At 49.8% G+C, this 11,283-nt stretch overlaps 1 pseudogene; it reads left to right on the top strand.

Moving 5' to 3' along the window:
- The first annotated feature begins 4,432 nt into the window (after positions 1-4,432).
- On the top strand, positions 4,433-4,532 carry LOC121153920 (annotated as a pseudogene).
- Positions 4,533-11,283: the final 6,751 nt, after the last annotated feature.

Below are 11,283 nucleotides of genomic sequence, written 5' to 3'. Positions count from 1 at the left end.
TTAATTTCTGTTTCCAATGAGAGCATACAGCTAAAAATACAATTTCCAGATTAGACAGATATTTTATCCGACTCCCTAACACACGGAACCAAGAAGAGCTGACATGTCTACACGGATGCCCAGCGACCATGAGAGAGGATTATCAAGGTTGCAGACTGCAGGTCTGGGAAGCACCATCAGCTTTGAGGTCATTATAAATAATTAGCAGCAAACACGGTGATGTGGAGACTTCAGGACTGCAAAGGGGCGAGAGTGGGTCCGTTTCTCTCCTACCCTCCAAGGGTCTCGGCTCCCTCTCGACACAATTAGGCCTCCCCACACAAGTTGGCATCCAGGCCCCTGCACGCCCATTATTGCATCTTTAATCTACAACCCCAACGCCAACCATAATGGTTTTGGTTTTTTTTCGATACATTAACCTTCAACTTATATTTTCACTATTAAATAACCAGCTGGAGAACCTCCTGGAATTTTTTTTTCCCAGTCACCTCCAGGAAGCCACACGGCACCCCCATGATGTGACCCTCTTAAGGGATTGAAAAGCAATTCAATGAGCTAATTTCAGTAAACCTAGAATTAAAGTTCTTGTTTCCATATTTCACTTTCAAAATATTTAGAACTTTGACAGATATGACATTATGTTTTCATTAAAACAGCTGATTTCAAAATGCTGCACTGTGCAGAAACGCCATAAACAGTTTATGATGAACTGCCACGCTCTTAATTAAAACAATAAATCCAACACACAATATTTGTGCAGCCTCCGGTCTGACCTTTGCCTCTTGCTATCCACCACCAAGCCGCAGCTGCGTGCGCAACGCCAGACGTGGAAGGTTTTAAAACATGATCTGAAAGGCACTAAAGATAAAATAAGAAAAAACGTACCATTAGTCTTCGCAGTTATGATTAATTCAGTTCATATTTTACAATCTGGTTATGGAGTAAAACTGCAGACTTTACATCAAGTATTTGCCATTCACTGTACCTAATGTATAAAAATGCTTGATATTTTAGAAAATGGCACCGAGCTAATTCACCACAACCCCATGAAGGACAGCAATTGAAATAATAAAAACAGAGAGCGATTTGCTATCCATCTGAAGTGACGAACAGAGCTCTCTGGATGGATGGTCAACTTCAGGCAATAAATATGTCAATTGCAGCCCAGTCGCACTACACCACTCCTATCTCTATGCTGCTGGATTTCAAATCAAAGTATTCGCTTACTCTCCCCTGCCTGCTCCAGGAGCAGGCAGCAAGGTTGTTAATTATAAGGATAACAAATTTGCTGCACTAGTCCAGAATCACCACACTTACCTGAATCCTGCTGGCTCCAGGTTCAGAAAATGCTCTAAATTTTATCTCAAATTGCACTCCCTGAAAGTGGGCCTATTCTGCAGTCTCTAACTGGATGGATGGATGGATGGATGGATGGATGGATGGATGAAAGAGTGGGTGGATATTTGGATGAATTGATATTCAGACTGATTGATATTTGGATGGATGGATGGATGAACAGATGGATGGATGGATGGATGGATGGATGGATGGATGGATGGATGAATATTTTGGTGGATGCATATTGCTAGAAACAATTGAAGCTAAGCGTGTGATTAGTTTCATAACTTCTTTCCCAAGCATCTAGCCAGCCGGGGGTTTTCCGCTGGCCCATAGTTCTATATTCAAAATGGCTTCAGTGTGGCTACAGTACACTGCTCCTGACACAGGACCTGGGATTTATAACACACCTGTGCTTTGCTTGTCTTTGTCTCCATCTAATCATCCTCTCAGGCCATAGGGAGTCCATTCAGGGGTCCGTTCTCTCTGGTCTCTTCCTCCTTTTCCTTGTCCCCTCCTACAGCTTCCTGGGTCTTTCCTACCCCCATGTGTCTCCCACTACAGGAGAAGGGACCAGACTTTCAGTTCCTGTGCCACTTTCAGAGTTACAGGAACCATAGAGTCTTCAGATATTGGCAGTGACCTGTAAATCTTGACAGCCCTTCTCAGATGTTGGATGCCAATAAATTTTCCCCTCTAGATCGGTTCCCCATCAAGGCATAAGGCTGATGCCATGGAATAGCAGACTAATCCTCCATCTGCAGCACAGGCATCCCATATAGGTACTAATACAGTGTCTCTGCTTCCCCTTCCAAACCAGCTCCCTGCTAATGTTTCAAACTCCTTTGGAAGATCTTTAGCCGGGAACATCATGGTCTCTGATGACTGCTCATGAGGAACGAAGTGCCAGGCCCGGCAGAGGAGTCAGGGATGGGCACTCCTTAGGTACATACTGAATACATGAGCATATCACATAACAAATACATGTCCACATAGTGCACAGTGTAAATGAAATATGCAATATTTTTTCTTAGCTAAGGAAAGCATGCTACCGACAGGGGAACGTGGGCTCCCCTGCTGGACAACTACTTCCATTGGAAAGCGTGAGTTGGGATGGGAGCAGTTCAGACTAGGCAGGGCTATAACACTTGTGGGCCTCATGTGAGCTAGAAAAGGGAAGGGTCACGATGGGCTGACTGTTCCGACTAGTGCAAGCAAAAATTAGAGTGGTTGAGGGTTGTTTGGGTTTAGCTGCATCATTAGCTGGCAGAGGCTGGCACTGGGAGCTAATTCTGTCAAGTCAAATGCCAAAACCACCTGAAGACTGCATAATCTGGGAGTGGCTGTGGCCTAGAAGGGAAATAGTGGGCACCTCCCTCAGGATTACCACCCTCACTGGACAGCACGAAAACCAGGATATGGGCAGGGGTGGCTAGACAGAAAGGCACCTGCCAGTAGGTGTATGGGCTGGATAATAGGTTGGTCGGGTTGAACTAGGCTTCAATGTCCATTGACATGTGCGAGAGCTAAATGGGATGTTGGACAGACTGAACACATCTGCGTTACATACTGGCAAGCATGGGAACCAGGGTAGGGGGCAGAATTGGTGGGGGTTATGTGGAGTCGCCCCAACTAGGCTGCAGCTCCAACTGGTTTGCTTGAGGACCAAGTATGAAGTGGGTAGGATTGAGCTGGACTACAACACCCGTTGGTTCATGAGGAAGACAGGGCTGGAAACAGAACAGACCCAGCAATCGCAACGACCAGCATGTGCATAAGCTGATTGGTGTGACATACGGTGTTGGAGTCTGTGCTAGCACACTCACTCAAGAATCATATCTGGGATCATCTCAGATGAAGTTTCTTTGGAGATCCCTCCAACTGAACTGCTGATCTTGGAACCCCATTAAGAGACTGTCAGCCAGTGAACTCTGAATAGGTTTCATTGCGATTGGAACTGTGAGATTGGCAGCAATCCAGAACTGATGAACTATCAGAACTGTATGAGCAGGACCCTTGGAGAGCGCCTCATGTTGGGGATCGGGGATGGGTGGGAGGTAGGGTGGGGCTTTTCCCTTTGTTACTCCCCTAACCCCAGATACAGGGCAAAATGATAATATTAGCGTGGAAACAATGATATTACCCACTTTCACCCTGTAGCCCTTCACCCTTTGTACCCAAATCAACTAAGATTATTAAAATTTAAAAAAAAAAAAGAAAAAATAATAATTAAGGGAAGTATAGGCCTCAAGCTGTTACAAAATCAGGCTTGACGGAATCATTGTAGCTATTGCATAAATCACCTAAACAGGCATTTGAACCCATATTGCCAAATTGGCTATATTTGATCAGAAATAAAAGAGAAGAAAACTTAAAAAAAAAAGCGTGCTACGTGCTACCCAAGTCTAGGGCATCCAGGGTTGAATCTTTAGTAAGCCCATGACCTACAGAAGACATAGCCATGAACTCAGGAGCACCTACTGCACATTGGGAGGGAAGAGAAAGGCTGGTGGGAGCAAGGACAGGGCAGTAAGAACAAGCAAAGGATGTGTTCACGCCTCCCCGTGGCCCCAGCTTGCTTAACACCTCATGGCCAGGAACCAGGGGAGCCTCATTGCTCAAACGCAGATTTCAAAATGCCATACCGAGCCTCCCTGATCCTGCAGAGAACAGTCAGGTGGATTTGGAGCTGCCAGGAGCCATCTCCCACCAGCAGAGGCAGGGACAGTGCTGCCCCTTCCCTTCCCAGATCACAGAGCAGGTTGCAGGATGCAGGGCCCGTGTCCTGGAATCCACTGAGTGGAGGGTGTCACGCAGGGTAAAGTAGGGCTCCAGCAAGCACCCATCATGGTCAACCACAGACCTGCCCTTGTTTCACTGGATGAAATAGAAAAGGAAGGACAGAGGAAGAAGCAGGACTGGAGGAGAGAGAAGTGGCCAGTCGCCATTGGGACCTCAGCTCCCTTTGCTTTCCCTTGCCACTCACTTTGCTTGTCCCTTCCACTCACTTCCACCAGGGGACACTTCAGTGTCAGAGGTGGAGGGATTGAAGGCTGGAAGCCTTCTCCTACTCTACATTTCATCTATACTGTCTGTGCTTGCTTCAGTAGCACATATACAAAAATTGGAATGATACAGAGATTAGCATGGCCCTGCACAAGGATGACACCCGAATTCATCTACCCCTAATATCTGTGCCTTCTATCCTGGGCTAAACAGAGTGCCCCAACTCTCCCAAATCCACACTGAGACTCCAGCCCTACCCCTCCCGCACAAGACTGTGCTGGGAGTGAGAGTCTTTAAAGAGTTCATGAAAGGAGATTAAGGTCATTAGGGTGGGCCCCTTCTGGTGTCCTTAGGAGAAGGGACAGAGACACACACCACAAGATGGAGAGACCATGTAGACACAAAAGTGGAAGACAGCGTCCACCTCCAAGTACAGTCTGCAGAGCCCCGAGAAAATGCAAGGGTGGGCTTGAAGCTGTCCCAGCCATGGCACTTGCATGGCGCAGTCCTGGCATTCTGACCCCCAAAGTCAAGAGCCAATCAGTGTTTCCTTGTGTTCGTTCAGTCGCCAATCCTTCCATCAGGTTAATCCTGCCTGGTCAATGTGAGGGGCCGTGGGGAAACCTGCAGTTGACAGCATCCAATTTCCCGCCCCCACCAAACACAGGCTTGGCCCTGAGGCCAGGAGACCCCCGCCCCCAGTTAAAGTACATCCGGTCTGCCTGGGCCTGGCTCCTGTGCCGAGGTCAGCAGGAGGGACATGGATCAATCCTCTGCATCTGTACTGGCAGGATGGCAAGGGGCATCTTCTCACGGGGATTGATCGTGCCTCCTGGGCTAGCCCCTAGGAGGGTGTGGGTTCATGCACAGGGTCTTTCCCACCCACAATGCAGGGCTCCCAGAGCCTCCTGCCACATTATTCCCCACCCCACACCTCCCACGGCCCTAGTCTCTGTTGCCCATGATCTGCCTCCCAGCCATGCTGCTGCCATGCAGCCATGCACTGCCCAGGGTAAGAGGGCCTGAGTCGTGGGCAGAAGTGCAGGGTGACCCTGGGCTTGGCTGGGTTTTACAAGGGACAAATGGACCATTTCAATTCCCCAAATAGCCTTCCTCGAACACACCCTTGAGGGGCTGTAAATAAAGTTCAGAACCGAGAAATTTTAGAGGGGGGTTTTATCTGTGCTAACCACTGTTGAGTTTTACACCCCTTTAGCGTATCCATCGGCTGTGAGCTGAACGGGGACTTGGGGCAGAGAATGGGAAGGCCCGCTCTGTCCCTCTGGTTTTCAATTCGTTCTTAGGAATTTTCAACTCCTGGGCTCCCACGAAGAGCAGGCGACAGAGTGAGGGGCAGCGCCCTCTGGCGGCGGGTCACGTTTCCGAGTCCCACCCACCTCCTACAGCCAGCAAGGGCCGAGATGTGAAAGGGGTGGAGGGGCCATGAGTTTCCCATATGTGTGCGAGCAAATGCAACACACACACACACACACACACACACACACACACGACACGATGCTGTGCTTGCAGTCAGAGGAGCTGAGACCCATGGGAATCCAGAAAGCCCCAAATCCTCCTCTCCTTGAGCCACTGCTCTCTGTCCAGACGTGGGCTGGTACATGACTAACGAGCATGCCCAAGGTCAGTGTGGGCCTGCCCGCCCCTAACGCAGCCCTCCGTGAGGCTGCGCCTGAAGCCAGCCAGCAGATACAATGCCGTGGGTATGAGAGAGCAGGAGAAAGGGAGAGAAGCGCAGCCCAGGACACAACTCTCACCTCCTTCCCCCCAAACACCCACCCAAGCACCCAAGCACCCAGCAGCCCCACCTCCTGGCTCACCACAGGCGCCCCAGCTGCCTCAGCTTCATCATGGACCTGGGCCCCACGTGATCCCCACACCTCTACCTCACAACCCCCCCTCCTCTGCTGAATCTGGGGTCAAATTTCCACTGAGATGTGAAAATAAGGCAGCCCTTCCGGAGGCGCCTCAACCTGCACCTGTAAGGGTGTGTTCCTGAGCAGGTGGGCTGGGGGGTGCTGCCTCCAGCTCCTGCAGAACTGGCATGTGGAGACTTTGCATCTGTCCATGGGGAGGTCACCACAGACTGGGTGCACAGGCCTTTGTAAGAGCAGACCTTGCAGAGCGGAGCGCTGAGCACCAGCCTGGCCCCTGAGCAAGCTCTGACTGCAGCCATCGCCAATCTTGCTATCATCCTGGCCATTGCTTTATTTAAAAAAAAAATGTGTAAAAATGTGATTCTTTTTATCAGAAAGGCAGATGGAGAAAGAAGGAAAGACAAAGATCTTTCGTCACTGGGTCATTCTTCAAATGGCCGCAACGTTGAACTCATCTGAAGCTGGGAGCTTCTTCCAGGTCTTCCCTGCAGGTGCAGGGTCCAAGGACTTGAGTCAGGTTCTGCTGCTTTCCCAGGTCATTAGCAGGGAGCTGGATGAAAAGTGAAACAGCCAGGACACCAGCACGCGCCCAGTGCAGTGCCAGCACTTGCAGGTGGAGGATTAGTTTGTTGGGCCACCATGTTGGACCTTATTGCCTTTTTAATTTTTTTTTTCAAAGATGTATTTGTTCAAAGGGCAGAGCTACAGAAAGCGAGGGAGAAGCAGAGAGAGTAAGAGAGATCTTCCATTCGTGAGTTCACGCCCCAGATGGCTGCAATAGCCAGGCTGAAGCCAGGAGCCAGGAACTCCATCCATGTCTCCCACACAGGTGACAAAGGCCCAAGCATTGGCCCAGCCTCTATTGCTTTCCCAGGTGCATTAGCGTGGATACGGATTGAAAAGAGAGAGCCAGGGGACTGACCCCATGGCTCAACAAGCTAACTCGGTGGAACCAGCATCACCTAAGGGTGCCTGATTGCTCCATTTCTTTGCCAGCTCCCTACTAAGGGCCTGGGAAAGCAGCAGAAGATGGCCCAGAGTCCCTTGGAACTCTGCATCCACGTGGGAGACACAGAAAAGGTTCCTGGCTCCTGGCTTCAAATCAGCTCAGTTCTGGCTGTTTTGCCTGTTGACGCCATTAGGGGAGCAAACCAGTGGACAGAAAATCTCTATCTCTCCTTCCCTATAAATCTACCTTTCAAATAAAAAGAAAGAAATCTTTTAAAAATAAATTTGAAAAACAAAGTGGAACTGGAACAAAAGGAAAATGGAAAAGCAGGAATTGAACAGCAGCCCACACTGACTGTTAACCTGGCAGTCAGCGGCTTGAGTGTCTATGCCACAAAGCCGACCCCATCCTGGCCCTTGCTTTTTTTTTTTACTGACACACATGACATATCCTACCCACTATCAACAACAACCCAGAGAGGCTCAAAGAGCCCTATCATTCCCAGAGCCACACCATCAACATTTTCCCTCAAGACTGGAGGCAAAAGCATTGGCCCACGGTCATTTAGGAGTCCCCTACCACAAGGACTCGGCAGCATCAGGTCCTAGGGCAGGCTGGCCCCACCTGTCCGTGAGTCTCACTTGGTTATTTCTCTCTGCAATGAGCTTCCTTATCAGAGCATTGCGGAGGCCGAGACAGCTGCAACGGAACACCGTGATGATTAGGGAAGACGCAGGTATCCCCACGGCCAATCTGGAGACTTCTGACTTTGCAGCGCAGGCAGTTCATGACCAGAACATCTCCCACACCTACTGCTCCCCAAAACCCAGCTCCCAGGATGCCCCACAAACACAGGTTGTAACTTGAAAAAACATGGAAATCAGGAAACGGAACATTGCTAATTCTCACGGCAGCATTAACTCATTCGCTTGTACATATGGGGTATTTGGATCCCAGTGGGCCTTCTATATATATAACTTATTATACAGTAGGTGCAACTTGGGGGAGTTAATGTTGCTATAGGAACATTCGGATCAAGGCTGGCTTCCAGAGTGAAGAGAGAAAAAAATAAATGTTCCTTCTCGGTGTACTTCTCTGTTTTGAGTTTCAAAGAGGAAGAAGCCATGTAATCGAGTCAAATGAGGAGAGGAGGGGCTTCCCCTGGTGGTTTGGGGAAGGTGAGAATTCCTGGAAGCACTGCTCTGGGAGACAAGTCGGAAGCTCCGAGCCTGAGCGAGAGGCCCGTGCAGCTACGAGAGCTGGGGAGGAGAGGAAGGCGGGGAGGCAAGGCTGCAGCTAGCCAGGAATGGGGCTCCAGGTGCCAAAGCCAGGCCTTTGCCTTGGGCTGCTCCTCTCCCGAAGAGAGATGAATTTTACAAGCTCTAAAATACCATGTGTGTTTTCCCCCCGAGTTTATTCCTCCAACCCTCTCTCCCCTCCCCCTGGACGATGACAATCAGCTCAGTGGCTTGTGTTGGTTCCCAGACAGACACACGGCAAGCACCCATCTCTAGCTGAAGGGTCAGTGAAGCAAATGGGTTGGGAGTTTGCTTCAACCGTGGTATGTATAGCTGAGCTCCTTATAGGGAGCAGGGACCTCGTGTCTGCCTGTGTCTCCCCCACTTCAAGCAAACTCTAATAATGGAAAATGAGCATCTGGCTCGCCCCTTAGGGTTCTCCTGGGGGTGCTCTAGGTTCCCCAAGTGTTCTGAAATGCATAGGCCCATTATCTGCCTTTGGAAGAGAAGGGGGTCCTGAAGTTCCCTCCTCACCACCTTTCTTATCACTTCTAGGGATCGCAAGTGCCCACAAGCATAGCCATGGCCAGGGCAGCCCACCAGGCCTTAAGTCACCTTCCAGCAGCTGTGACAGTTTCTTTTGGCAGCTTTGGCACTGGGCAGTGTGCTGAGGCCTCAGAGAAAGCTCAGATCCAATTGGCTGGAGGAGAGGACATCGAGTCCAAGATGGCAGCAAAGCCAAGGTGAAAGCAATAAAGACGAGCATTCCTGCATTCCCAACACCATTTTCCAACTCACCGTCTGACAGGTGGCCACTTTGTGCCAGGTGCTCTATAATGTTCAAGGGATGCAGGGATACATGTGGGATTGCCCCATGCCCTTGGGGTGTTCACAATCCGCTCTGGGGAGTAAGGAGAGACAAGAACCATGTCTTACTTCTGGTCTTTCCAGGAACCATGTCTTAGTAGGTCTGGAAGAGGTACCCACAGACGCCCATGGAGTGAATGCCAAGATGGCAGAGTGACAGGAACCTGTCCAAGGAGAAACACCAGGTGAGACACTCTCTTGAAGCACCAGCTGCAGCCCACACTCCTGCCCAGCCAGCCAAAGACGGCCCTTCAAGTGCCCTCTCATCCCCTCACCCCCAATGACAAAGCTTCCTTGCCATTAGGTATATCAGCCACATGCAAATGCTGAGGCAGGGAGGGCAGTCACCACCACACGGAGCAGCCATGTCTACTCTCCAGCAGTGAGGTGGAATATCTGAACACATCCCAGGTGCTGCATGCTCAGAGGCTGAGTCCCAAGGAAAGGCACAGCACAGGAGTAGCACCCTCCCGGGAAAGGCCAAAAGGAGAGGGCTGGAACCACCCCCACCCCCCCCCACACACACACACCGCACACGTAAAGGGAGGCCTGGAGCCAGCCAGCTGCAGAGTTCCATGGAAGAATTCCCCCTCCTAGGACTGCTTTCCCTGACATGGAGAAGGTGGGGGCTAAGGGTCTTCCCTATAATCATCAAAAGCACCAATGGCCTCCAGGGCCTTGCTAAGAGAGAACCCCTCCTGGGCCTACCAGATCCCAGAGACCATCCTATATATCCTCTCTCTGGTCCAAGTCAGAGATTCTGCGCTTTGTTCCTTTGGCTCACTTTCACACAAGTAAGGTGTTTTGCATTCCATTTGAGGCCTGATTTTGAAATTAAACAGTTTTTTGTACAGACAGCTGGTGCTACAACTGGCCTATTCCCTTCCACCTCCACAGACAGCCAGCTGGGTGGGTGTGCAGCCTCAGAGGAGCTCACTGCCAAACTAACACACACCTCCTCCACAGAGAAGGCAGTCCGGGATGTGACGGACCACCAGCCTATGCTAGGCCCTGCACAGACCCACACCCTCACATACCTGGCCCGCGGGAGCCACAGGCACTAGTGGAATCCATCAGTGTGTGTGTGTGTCCCTTGGGTGTCAAGAGTTCTGAGCAGATGAAAAACTTTGAAAGAGGAATACCTCTTATTCTTTTCTCTGGTCCTTTTCTCTCAGCACAACCCTAACAATCCTAAATGGGTGAGAGTGGACAACTGCCCAAGAAGTAGGCATTTCTTGAACTGGGACTAGTCCAAGATGCAGCGAAATAGCCCCTAAGCTTTGAAGCAAGCTTAGAAATGCCCTGCTTTATCAAGTCAGGGAATGAACACACACAGTTTCAGACTGCACCCAAAGCCATTGGCCAACCAAAGCCAGACACCCTCTCCCACTCCCCAACCCCATCACATCATTGAACTGTCCCTGTAAGCCAAGCCTGTAAGCCATGCCTGGAGAACAGCATACACAAAGAACCACAACCCTGATGCACATGTCTGCCCCACCTCGGGTCTCTTGGATGGTGCCAGATTCATTTCTTTTTCTAGGTGTTTGTGCTGCCTTTTTTCATTTAGGCTTTTTTTTTTTAACGAGATGCAGTTTACATACACTAGACACAATGGAGGTTTTGAAGATGTAAGGAGTATACTAGATTTCAGAAGTCAACAGCTAATCAAAGTCCCTTGCTTCAGATTCACATGCATTAAGAGTTGAACTTTTTGCATCACTAAGACTACAACATCATAAGAAAACTTCAAAAGTATCCCTCGGAAAAATTATATTGAAGCCTGAGTTCATCCCAGTGCCCAACAGTTTTGTAGCTTTTTCAGTCTGCTTTCTCCATGAGCTCTCTCAAGACCTAACATATTCTTGGCCAAGTTGAAAAAGTTGTTATTATAGCCATTTTATGCCACATATAGCACCCAGGAGTGTGTGTGTATGTGTGTGTGTGTGTGTGTGTGTGTGTGTGTGTGTGTGTGTGTGTAGGACTGGTC

This window comes from Ochotona curzoniae, unplaced genomic scaffold (genome assembly GCF_017591425.1).
Source record: "Ochotona curzoniae isolate NIBS_2020 unplaced genomic scaffold, NIBS_Ocur_1.0 contig_2699, whole genome shotgun sequence".
Lineage (NCBI taxonomy): Eukaryota > Metazoa > Chordata > Mammalia > Lagomorpha > Ochotonidae > Ochotona > Ochotona curzoniae.
The sequence above is the reverse complement of the archived record's forward strand: the minus strand, read 5'-3'. Positions and strand labels throughout refer to the sequence as shown.